Here is a 13791-nt window from a genome sequence, read left to right as displayed (position 1 = left end):
CGTCAAATACTCCATAAGGTCTTGAACCAAACAGGGTCCGGGGATGAGGGTACGAATCCAATCTACAAAAGAAAGGACCCGCCCTATAAAATAGGCCTCTACTTTGTTCTGCTCGTATTCATGCGCGCTTTTCGAATAACATACAAACATTATATTAATCCTACCCTGTTTATCTATGTTGGTTGAATATTAATGCACAAATAAGACTATTATTGGCGATCACTTGAGTTAAAATCACATTAGCCTAAACCAAATTATTAATTATCTTATTAAGCGTGATTTCAAGTACAAATTCCCTTTAAACCTGCATAAAAGGCGTGATCAAGCAATAACAATATAACATAAAATAAATATCAAGCAACATAATAATAATCAATAATAAATAATAACGATGATGATAGCATGATAAGGCATAATAAAGCTTGATAATAATAGCAAGATCCTAGGCATGATACTAACAAGATTAATAACAAATCCTAGCATGTCACTAAGCAATAAAGATCAAAGTTTTAACCCTAACATGGTACTAACATGCTATTAGAAATAATAAAGGCACCCTAAACATGATACTAGAAAGCATTAAATAACATCCTAACATGATACTAGAAAGCATTAAAAGCATCCTAACATGATACTAGGAATATTAAACAATAATAAGCATGCAATCTACATTGTGAAAGAAATAGAGAGTAAGCTAATCTACTTACTTTGAAGCCTCGTACCTCTTTCTAATAACAAAATACACAAGTTAGTAAACTTCAATGAAAATAAATAAAGAATAATTAAATAATCAAATTGGAATCAAATTGAATAACGTTTTGACTAGTTTTGGACCAAACCCTCAGAAATTATCAACCTTTCACGTCTAGGACGAAGGCAACTTCGAACTTGGCTAAGAGATTCAAGATCTTGTGAATGCGGAATATTTTATTTAAAAAAAGGTTGTTTAGAAAGAGAGAGAAAGAAAAGAAAATATTGCTCAAGAAAGAAAAGAGAGAATTAAGGAAGAATTGAATGAGAATTGACTGTTGATGATTGTGAATGATTTCTGAAAACAGGAATTCGGACCCTATTTATAATGAAAAATAGTCCGGAAAAACATAGAATCTGATAAGGAATAAAACTCCACGCTGTCGCCAGGACTAGACTCTGTCGCGACGCGACAGTGTCTGTCGCGAGGCGACAGGGTTTGTCGCCACAAATTTATCTTGTCGCCAGGCGACAGAGTCTGTCGCGAGGCGACAAGCCTGTCGTTTCGCGACAAGACAGTTTTTTGCGGATTTTGTTTTAATCATATCTTTTGATCTAGAAGTCCAAATAAGTCATATAATATGTCGTTGGAAAGCTCTTGAAGTCTACTTTCTAATGCAATTAGAATCAGATTAAAATCTTTTGTAGATAAAAATATATGGACGAAATAGTGAAAGGGTGTCAGTTTTGGATAGAGTTTCGTATATCTTTAATATCTTTTTCGTTATAGCTCGGATTTATTATTATAATATATCATTGGAAAGATAATTTCAAGATCTATCCAACCATAAAAAATTTGGATAAAAAATATGAGGCACGAAAATAATATCTGACTATCTTTGAACATCTTTAAATCCGAATAGAATTAGGAAAGTTTTAAAAAGGAAAGTTTATATTTAAATCAAATTCTATGATATTATCTTTTCAAAAAAGGATAACTAAGATATTTTAGAAACTTATAGAAGATTCTAATCAATCCTAATTAGTTTAGGAATAGGATTAAACCTTTGGACCCTCCACATGATCATTGGGTCGTAGGTAAAATCCGGTTTGGGCCCAGTTTAGTATTTTGGCCATAACTTCCTCATTATTCATCGGAATTGGGCTTATAATATATCGTTGGAAAGGTCTTTTCAAGCCCCATCCAACTACACCATTATTGGACCCTTATCATGGACCAAAATAAACTGAAATGGACGTTTTTATAAAATAAAGTGGGTTTTCGAAAACAGAAAGAAGGATTTTAATAAAAACTAACCGCAACACTTGACTTTTCACACTTTCACCTCATTCGATTATAGTTCGACGCAAAAGGTATTCATCACTGGGTTTGGTTTTGGGGAGACACAAATGGGTGTCTACAGTAAGCAATGTTAGTACAGGTGCAGATGTCAACCTCTTTTTCAGCTCTTGGAATGCATTCTCGCAAACTTCGGACCACAAGAACTTGGAGTCCTTTCTCATTAGCTTTGTCAATGGATGAGCAATTCTAGAGAAATCCTGTACGAACCTCCGATAGTAGCCAGCAAGGCCTAGAAAACTTCGAACCTCCGACACATTCTTCGGACTTTCCCACTCAACAACTGCTTTGATCTTAGAAGGATCCACCTTAACCACGTCCTTACTAATGACGTGGCCAAGGAAAGCAACCTCTTTTAACCAGAACTCACACTTAGAGAGCTTGGCGAACCACTTTTGTTTCCGAAGAACATCTAGAATTAGCCTCAAATGCCCTTCATGATCTTTCTCATTCTTAGAGTAGAAAAGTATATCATCTATGAAGACCACGACGCACTTGTTAAGGTACTCATGAAATGATCTATTCATTTGATCCATGAAGATTGCAGGAGCATTTGTGAGACCAAAAGGCATCACTTCAAACTCATAGTGACCATACCTTGTACGGAAAGCAGTCTTTGGGATATCCTCCTTTTTCACGGGAATTTGATGATATCCAGACCTCAAATCGATCTTTGAGAAAACCCCTGCGCCTTTCAACTGATCGAACAAGTCTTCAATTCTGGGCAGAGGATACTTGTTCTTGATTGTCACCTTGTTCAATTCACGGTAGTCTATACATAGCCTCATACTACCATCTTTCTTCTTGACAAACAAGACAGGAGCACCCCAAGGAGAGACACTCGGCCTAATAAAGCCCTTATCAATCAACTCTTGCAACTGAGTTTTCAATTCTTGCAATTCAGGAGGCGCCATTCTATATGGAGCCTTTGATATTGGGGCAGTACCAGGAACTAAATCGATATTGAACTCGACATCTCGTTCTGGAGGAATACCAGGCAATTCCTCAGGAAACACATCCGGATACTCCTGCACAATTGGTATACTCTCAAGCTTTTCTTCCAAAGATAGGTCCTTCACTACACAAAGGAAGACCTCATCACCCTTTTGTCGCATCTTTCTCATTTTTAGAGCAGAAACAACCTTCACGCCTTTCTTCACCATGACACCTGAATAGGAGATTCGGTTTCCTTTAGGGCCACGAAGCGTCACCTTCTGATCGCGACAATGGATGGTTGCATGATATTTCGATAACCAATCCACCCCGAGAATCACATCAAACTCGATCATTGGAAACTCTTTCAGATCAGCAAAAAGCTTAGTCCCCAAGATATCGATAGGCACGTCTTTAAACTCATCATGGCACAGAAAATTCTCTCTAGAAGGGAGAGATATCAATGACTTTACAGGTGATCTACTAGTCAAATTAGCTTTAACAACAAAGTCACTAGCAATGAAAGACACAGTAGCTCCAGTATCAAACAACACATAAGCAGGTACAGAATTAATAAAGAATGTACCAGAGATCACATCCGGTTGCACGTCTGCTTCAGCCTGTGTCATCACATAGATGCGGTTTTTGACAGGAGCGGTAGGATCAACAGATTTAACAGCAGGAGGATAAGAAGCATTCGGGTTCTTAGGACACTTGAAGGACTTATGACCCACCTCCTTACAATAGTAACATACAATTGTAGACCCGTCACAATTCTTTCCTGGGTGATAGTCTTTTCCACATGTACGACACTTAGAGTGAGAACCCGACCTGAAACTCGAACTAGAACCAGATCCCTGCTAATAGTTGCCTCGGTTACCAGAGTCAATCTTTGGCTTCTTAGCCAAGGATTGAGAGAAAGTAACAACCGGTTTCTTCACACTCAAGCTCCTTGCAGCTTCCTCTTCCTGAATAGAGGCATGGATGTTAAGTGCAATCTCGTAGGCACCCTGAAAAGAACTTGCACCAGAACTAAGGACATGGGTCCTAACCTTAGGATCCATCTTCTTGATGTATCGTTTTACCCTCTCAGATTCTGAAGGCACAATAGAGGTGGCAAAACGGGACAACTCAGTGAACTTGTCTGTGTACTCCTGGATCGACATAGACCCTTGAGACAAAGACAAAAATTCTTCTTGCTTTTGCCAACGAATCTCATCAGGATAAAATCTTTCCTTTAGCTTGGTAGCAAATTGTGCCCACCCAAAACTAGGCGCCTCCATGCACTCTTCACGAACTGTACTCCACCAGTTGTCGGCTTCCATTTTCAGATAATAAGAACCGATTGGCACCCTCTCTTGCGGAGGACAATTAGTTGCAGTGAACAACTTCTCCATCTCTCGGAGCCAACTTTCTAGAACCATTGGGTCAGCAGTTCCTTCATAGGTAGGTGGTCTATGACGGTCAAAACGATCAAAGACCGATTGCCCTTGATTAGGAGGAGGTGCCACCGTTCGATTTGCCAATGCTAAAATGGCATCCTCAATCGCCTTTCGCCTGCGTCGTGCAACAATCTTCTTAGGACTCATTCGTGGAGGCATTCTACAAAAAAAGAGCAGGCAGGTTAGCCCATAAAGCACATCAAGACTCAACACCTGCAAATAACATTAAGGTTCCACAATCAGTGGGGAGTAACTAGCAGTTCTCCCAATACTTGTAGAAATACAAAGCTAAGTACAGAAAAGCTTAGACACTAGCACAAAACTTAACAACATGCGGGAACATCAACTCAAATAATAATTACCAGTTAAACTCGAGGAAAAAAAAAATAAAATAAATAAAACATGGAATCATGATTATAATACAGATCAAGCATATAAATATAACAACGTAAGAAAAATATTACCACAAGAATTCAGAATTTATATAGCAACTCAAAACAAATAGTAACTCACATAGACGATAATTAACCCTTGTAAAGGTCCCTTCCCAAAACAATAGTATCTTTAAAATTAAATAAATTTTAACCCTTTTGAAAATAAGATTTATAGTGAGGCAAGCATATAAAATATGAACGCCGGTGAAATCCGCAGCCCACCATCAAAGGTTTGTCAGGGCGAACCTACAGACGATTCCGCAGCCGTCTGCGTCTGAGAATGGCCAAACTCCCAGTTTTCCTACTCGAATTCCGCAGCCCGAGTAGTTCCGGACGACAACAATTAACCTAGAAAATACATCTCGAATTCCGCAACCCAAGATGTTGGCATGTTCCAACCATTGAATTCCGCAGCCCAATGGTTGTCTTACACTCACAAAAATATATAAAATTTATAAACATACTTCTTAAAAATCATTTAAACACATTTAGGGATCATCAACCCCAATTTAAAGTACTGCAGGTCTTTACTCCTAAGACTAAAATTAAACAAAAAAGCCCTTCCAAAGAGTTTAACTTCAAAATTTTTCAAAATATATAAAATAACTCATATATCATACTAAGGTGTCACTCTTATTGTCTGGATTTGGGTACGAAGCTAATTATAACAAAATATCACAATACACTCCGTACACAACCCTTGGCGAAGCAGTGCTAAAAACAGTGTTATTCTACTTTAAAGCACAACGACGTCGACAACTTACTTGACACTTAAAAAACACCATTTTCTTAAACTCCAAAAAAAACACTCAAAATATAAAAAAAATCAACATTGATCCTTGGTCACAATTTCCATCATTATACCAGCCCATTTAAACATATAGTAAGTTATCCAACTCTATACAACAATATAAAAGATAGAATTATATGAATTTAATAAAAATTAATTTACTCATAATATAATTCTAACACTTAAATCAATTAACTATACATGAAGGATTTCCTTAACAACTTAATATTGAACTGCTAGCCTTCGGCCACCATCAAGCATGACAACTGTTAAAGTATTTTGCTTAATTACAACCAGCCCATGATTACACCATTAGCTAAACATGAAATTAATCAATCTAAGCATGCCACACTTAGTCAAAAGATCATAATAAACTATACAAACTTGAAACAGTAACAATGATATAGCATGGAGTATATTAGTTTAGCCTTAGGTGAATAAAATGGAACATGATTAACAATAAACTAGTTTAAGATAAACAAAGTATGCTTTGGGAACCTAAACATGAAAACAAGGCTACAAAAATACACTTGAAACTGAATAGTAACTCACGCACAAACAAACGAGAATGGGCAGCATACATTCATACCAAAGTTCACACATAATTCATGCTCAACCGAAGGAACTAACAACAGGATCTCTACCCAATTTCATTTATAATTGAACATGATCAACCAACAATATATATAGACATGATAAACAAGCAGCCATATCACACGCAAATCACCACGCAAAACAGATTACAATTTGATTCGAACCCACAGTCGAAACTCGAATCACAAATCCTATAAAACGTACCTAATCTCTCCTAAACCCAACCTTGATTTCTAAAGCAAAGGAATAATGCTAGTTACCTTGATAAACCTCCGATAAAACCCAAGAAACCAAAAAAACCCAATACGAACTAGTCCTCTTGATGATCTTGAAAACCTATACAAAACAAGGTTGAAATAAACTAGATGTATGTATAACAAACCATACACGAGGGAACGAAAAAGGAAAGGGTTTAACCCATTAAACTTACTTATTTTTCACAGCCAAATCAAGAGGGAAAGTATGACGATCCTTGCAACAATAAAACCCAGCAACAGTTTCACAAGAATTGAGGAAGAAGGAGATGTATCATGGAGGTGAATGAAGGAAGAGTGCAAGTATTTTTTTGAGGGTTGATTCTCACGGTCAATGAGAAAGGAAACTGATGACTATTTTCTTAATGAGGGCAGCAACTATAATGGGTTTTGGGAGTTATAAGAGGCAAGAGAATATAAAGTGAAGGCAGGAATTAAGGGGAGCATTAACTTGGCAATTAAAGAGTCAAATAAAAGAATCCAATATCTAAATTTCAAAACCAACTCAAATACTTGTATACTACTCCAATCCCACGCCAAAATCAGCCCAACACCTCCCAAGTTATAGCCCAAACATCGAAAATTGGTTCAGTCCATAAAAGTAACCTCGGTATAATTCGCCTCAACCGGCTCAACTAAAAACCGTAAATAATTAATTAACAAGTAGTATTTCAAATTAGTTTTACACTCTTATCAATCATAAATTAAAAGTGTTATAATTTGAATAGAAAATAACATTATACACATAATAATTCAAAATTTACTAGTTCAAAAAAAATATGGGGTGTTACAATTTTGGTCCATAATTTGGGCCAAAGATTGAATATTTGAATGGGGCTTGAAAAAAGAATTACAACGATATATTATAAGCCCAAATATGAGTTCTAACGAATAAGTTGTGGCCAAAATACTAAACTGAGCCTAAGGCGAACCTAAGCCCACCTTACCTACGACCCAATGATCATGTGGAAGGTCCAAAGGCTTTAATCTCATTCCTAAACTAATTAGGATTAATTATCCTTTTTGAAAAGATAAGATTAAAGAGTTTGAAATTGAATAAAAATCCTCTTTTTGAAAGTCCTAATTCTATTTGAATTGAAAGACGTTCAAAGATAGTCAGATATGATTTTTTTGCCTCATATTTTTTATCCAAAACTTATATGGTTGGATATCCCTTGAAATTATCTTTCAATGATATATCATAACATTAATTTCGAGATATAACGAAAACGATATAAAAGAAATACGAAACTCTATCCAATACTGACACCGTCCCACTATTTCGGTCATATCTTTTATCATACAAAATAATTTAATCTTATTCTGATTGGTTTAGAAAGTAGACTTCAAGAGCTTTCTAACGGCATATTATTTATCTTATTCCAATTTTTGGATTAAAAAATATGATAAAAACAAAATGATGCCTATCGCAAAAGTTTTATTCCTATTCGAAATCGGATCTTTTCTTGATTCTTCGACCCTTCTTATTTTCTTTATAACTAGAGGTCAAGTCACCCATTTTCAATCATTAACAAGCTTGATCATCAAATCATTCTCTCTTCCACTCTTATGCACCAAAAATCATTCTCTCTTCTCCCTCTTATGCTTTAGCCTAAACCTAGCCTCCCTATTCTGCCACAATACCTCCCCTAAACACTCCAAGGAGTCCATTTTGACCCAAAGTTCTATACTCAAACCAAAGCGTTAAAGGTAGAATTAACTGAGGGTTTGGACCAAATCAACTCTACTTTTATTTTATTTAATTGTTTCAATTTGATTTATTATTTATTGAAGTTACTAACAGTTTATTCACGATGTAGCAATTCAAGGAAATGCTGAAAGTGAGTAATTATTTCACTTAATTACTCTTATTTTTATTCTTTAATACTAGTATCATGGTTAGGGTTATTATTATTTGATTTGGACTAACATTATTATGGTTAAATTGCTATGTTGATGTTATTCTATTGTTATTATGATCATCATATTGCATGTTAAAGGGAATATGTAATTGAATATAACGTCGAATAAGATAATTTGGACAACTGGTTTAGGTTCCCTTTTAATCTTGTTGTTAATCGAAGTGATTACAATATTTTAGAATTATATGTTGCATTAATATTCAACCAATTTAGCTTAATAATAATTTGGAGCAAATTGAATCTTTGCTTGTATGCCTTTGAGATCGCAGGAATACTTTTCATAATAAGAATTGAGTAGAGGCTAATATGGGAGAACGTGAATCCATGACTCACTTCGTACCATCATCCCCGATCCTCCTTTCGTGGTTCGAAACCATATGGAGTTAGTAGTCTCATGGATTATGAATGGGGTGTAACCTTCACGGGTCAATCATTGTTTACTATCATTGTCCCTTAATCTTGGTTGCCTTAGCTGATCTGTGAACGGTTTACAAGTTCCTTACAAACTTGTTGGCAGCTCCCTACTTTCCTTGTCCCTAATCGTAATTGTCAATTCCCACTTCCTATGAGTGCCAAGCATAGTCACAACATGCTCTACGTAGGCGCGCTTTGAACAACGCCTACAATTTGGCGACTCCACTGGGGAGGATTCTTGGTTATTTATCAATTTGAGTCATCGGTATTTAATTAATATGAGTGGATGAGACTTGAAAGATTCTTGAATTGTATTCCTACGATTTAATTGACATTGTCACATATGCATATGCATTTTAGCTTACCTTTTTTTGCCACGATAGTACGTGTTCTACGTATGTGGCTAGCCCGGGGGAATTAAGCTCTATCGACCCGAAAACACTCTTGGAAAAAAAAGGTTCATCCGAGTTTTTAAATCCACCCAAACCATGGAGTTGAGTTAGATTTCATCATGAACACGCGGAGCCGCCCGTTGGCATACACCATCAAGGGAGGCTTCCTTGCTAACGCGTCCAAACTCTTAACCATGGTACCCTTTGACACCTAAAAGCTTGACCATAGTGCGTGGAGCATAGAACTTGACTTTAGGTTGCGAACTTCATTGCATCATGCGTGACAATGTGCTTATATGTGCACTTTTTATCGACTTTTTATTTATTTATTTATTTTTCTCTTATCAAACCCTTTTTTTTTATTAGAGTCGAGTAAGATATTTTTTTAATTTTTGAGTCTCCCAGATTTTTATTCCCTTATCCTGCACAAGTGTCAACTTGTGTTGGCCATAGTCGGAGTTCTAGAAATAGTTACGTGTCGTGCCACCTATGGATCTGTAGCCCTGAGTTTTATATTTCATTTGGCGTTAGTTTCGTCCCAAACAGAGTCACAAAACAAAAGTTATAACGGATATACTACAGTCTGTCCAGCTTAGGTGTCTTTTTAGCGTCCAACCTTCGTTTATTTTAAATTTGTTTTTTCTTTTTCTTTTCGTGTCAAGCTAGTCTTAGGAAATCTTCCAATCCTCTTAATCCTTTAATCCATGTCAACTTGTATAACATAAGAATGTAGATGACAAAGGAATAAACACGTCGTCTAATCCCTATCCCTAGATCAAATAAAATTTATAACCTAATACGAGTATATGGCAAGAAGAAGGGTCGAACCACAAGGAACGATTAAGAACTACCAAATGCTATCAACAACTAAGCTAGTCTGGGATAAAGGAAATTAAACTAAAGTCTAAACACACTAAAACAAGAAATACAACACTAAAGGAAATGGTTAAGAAATAGTATTCACTCAAGCATAACAAAGGCATAGAAGTTGAATTAATCATAAACTAAACATGCTTGAATATCGATATAAAGAGTCCAATCTAGCCACCTTTCGGGGTTAATTGACTTCTCCTAACATAGCCTCTATGCTTCCACATTAGAACCATATATTGGGAGGTGCAATCAAGTAACAATCGATACAAATGAACTTAGCTGAGTCAACTTCCGTTTCATGTAGCAAAGATTCACCTTTAATCAACTAACAACATGCACTTTGCAAGAAGATCAATAAACAATCAAGCATATAAAGAGTTTAATCACAAATAAATCACCTTCAAACCCTAAACATGCTCAAGATCCAACTACACCTCAACCATCCCCTTAATGGGGGAATTACTCACTAATCATGCTAATAATAAGATTAACCAACAAATAACCAAGTGTCATCATGATTAACAAGCAATACTAATAACTAAAACAAAATCAAATAGCAAGATAAAGAGAAAAGAGTAAAGAGATGCTCATTGATTGAAGTTGAAGGTCTACAAAGAGGTTGGTTAAGCTTCTTCTTCAAAATCCAAGATCAACAATGGAGAAACCCTCACTTTCTCTATCTAAAATACTCTAACCCTAATCTAAACCTAGAGAGAGAAGCTCTCCTAAAACTAATTAAGAAATAGAATAAATGATAATTGTCTAATTACCCAAAAATGGATATTTAAACAAAGCTAAAAAAAAATAGAAAATTAAAGAAAGAAAGAAAAGGAAAATAAAATAAAGAAATTTAATCTGTGGTTTATACACACGGTTGTACAATGCGCATCGTATACCCATTTTAAAACGACACCCCTCAACAAGTAAAACGCAAAATTAATATGTTCTTAAAAAGGCGGAAAGAACATCATTAACATTACAAAGAACATGCGAACTTTGAAGAACATTACGCTTGAAACAAAGAACACGTGAAATAAGGAGGTAATTTTGGGGAGTTACTGCCCACGTGCCCACAATAATTGTAAAAAAATCATTTGGTGAATATCATTTCCCAAAAAATCTCTCTCTCTAGAATTTATCTCTCTATATTCTCTCTAGAATTCTCAAAATTTCAAAACCCTAAGCTACAGGACCGATCAAATTCACAAGAATTAACCTCTCAAAATTCAAAATCCGTGCAATCAACTAAAGAATTTTGATATAATGGCCGATTCTAATGAGTTGTAAGTCAAAATTTCTGACATGCAATGGTTTTTGATTTTTTTTTTTAATTTTCTTTTTGTTTTTTGGCGAGTAACTATGGTGTTATAGTTCTTGATTTGGTTTTTTTTTTCGCTTTTTATTTGTATATTTTGTGTGATTGTAATTGTTTTTTTTTTTTGGTTCTTCAAATAACAGTATTGAACAAGAGAAGGTAAGCGAGAAGCAAATTGGAGACTCGAATGAACCTCAAAACACAGACAAATTGGAAGAGGTTGAAGATGATGCTACTCTTAATCAGTTTCTGCTAGGTAGTGGTAACAAACCGTACATTCCACCTGTTATTGGTCCAATTGTGGATCCCGCACTTCTAAGTGCAATTGCAGCAGAAGATGATACTTCCAAGTAAGATAAAGAAGTACTCTTTTGATTTTATCATATGTCCTTTTTGTTTTTTTGTTTTTTTTTATTTTTTAGACTTCAATGTACTGTCAACTTCATTAAAAATGGTAGATCTGTATGGTAGGGTCAATTTATAAAGTATTATTTAAGTGCATGTTCTCTATATGAAGGTATTATGTTCTTTTTTAAAGCGTTGTGTTCTTTTTTAGTTGAAAACAGTAGTAGCATTCAATTCACTGTTGATGTTCCCTGAATTACAGCATTATGTTCTGTTTAATAAGCAAATTTGTTCTTTTAGGTTCAATCTATGTGTGTGCATTCTTTATAAATTGTTTGTTATTCTTTAATGCATATGCTATGTGTGTTCTTCTTTTATGTAATGCATGCACTTTTGTGTAATAGTCATGTAAGTTCTTTATGGTTCAAGCAAGTTATGCTCTTTGTTTAGTGTTTTTTTTTATTTGGGTCACACAAGTACAACTTGTTTAAGCAAGTTATGCACTTTTCAGCTTATGTGTGTATAAATATTATGTAGGGATGTAGATTGTTAACCATTGGAAGTGAAGGATGAGAAGACAAAACAACAAAATGAGGAATAAGGTTCAAAGAAGAAGAAAGACTATCGTTTCAAACAGATTGCTACTAAAAAAAGGTGTGTAGATTCTATATAATGTTCTTTTTAATTAGTTTGTAAGTTTTTTTTCATTCAACACATGTTCTTTATGATTTCACATAATGTTCTTTGTGATTGCACATGACAGAGATATTAAAATATATGTGTTCTTTTTTTTCTGTTTTATTCTTTTGAAATTACAGGAAGAAAGTTGGTGAGCATACAGCTGAAGAAGAAAGCCAAAATGTTCACCCAGAAAAGAAAATAACACTGAAGAATATGAGGGCTCCAATGGGAGAGCTTTACTTTCCGGTTATGGAGAAGTCTGAAACTGGTGCTCCTCAATCAGCTTCACAGTCTAAGGTTCCAAGTACAATAGTGGAAGTCTCAAAGGACATTCCAAGAAAGAACAATAAGGATAAAGGACTTGTTGTTAGAGAGAAAAAAAAAACTGATGTAGCTGAAGTAGATGTGGGTGAACAAGGAGGAAAAAAGGAGGAATTTACAACATCCCAAAGGCACACTGTACAACCTTCGCTAAATTTAATAAGGGGGTTGGAGGATCAAGAAGAGAAGCTGCAGGCTATAAGGGATATGGGAATTGGAGGTATACTACACCTTGATATGCCTAGGAGCTCCCCTAACTTTAATGCCACATTGGTTCTGAATGTGGATGCTAATGAGGTGTGTATTGTGTGTGCTAGAAATAGGACAATAGACATCAAACATGTTGATGTTCATTTGGTGTATGGTTTACCTTTGGGAGGGAAAGTGATAGTTGAGGCTGCGAATGAGAATGAGGAGTTGATGATGGTGATGAGGGAATTGAAAGCATATCATAGTGGTAGTGTAGGGAATATTTCAAGTATCATAACCCTAAGCTTGAACCCCACTGTGATCATACACTTAAGTATGGTGGCGTCCAAAGGGAAAGAAAGAGAGCAAAAGAGCGCCAACAAGTTTTAGGAACTTGTAAACCAATCACGAGGTGAAGGTTACACCCCTTAACGATCCATGAGATCATCAACTCCATAAGGTCTTGAACCAAATAGGGCTCGGGGATGAGGGTACAAATCCAATCTACAAAAGAAGAGACCTGCCCTATAAAATAGGCCTCTACTTTATTCTACTCGTATTCATGTGCGCTTTTTGACTAACATGCAAACATTAGATTAACCCTAAACCTGTTTATCTATGTTGGTTGAATATTAATGCACAAATAAATCTATTATTGGCGATCACTTGAGTTAAAATCATATTAGCCTAAAAAAATTATTAATTATCTTATTAAGCGTGATTTCAAGCACAAGTTCTCTTTAAACAAGCATAAAAGGTGTGATCAAGCAATAACAATAATAAATCAAGCAACATAATAATAATAATAATCATGATAATAATATAGCTTAAATGATAATAGC

Source organism: Chenopodium album, chromosome 25 (genome assembly GCF_948465745.1).
Source record: "Chenopodium album chromosome 25, dcCheAlbu1.1, whole genome shotgun sequence".
Lineage (NCBI taxonomy): Eukaryota > Viridiplantae > Streptophyta > Magnoliopsida > Caryophyllales > Amaranthaceae > Chenopodium > Chenopodium album.
This window is presented reverse-complemented; position numbering follows the sequence as displayed.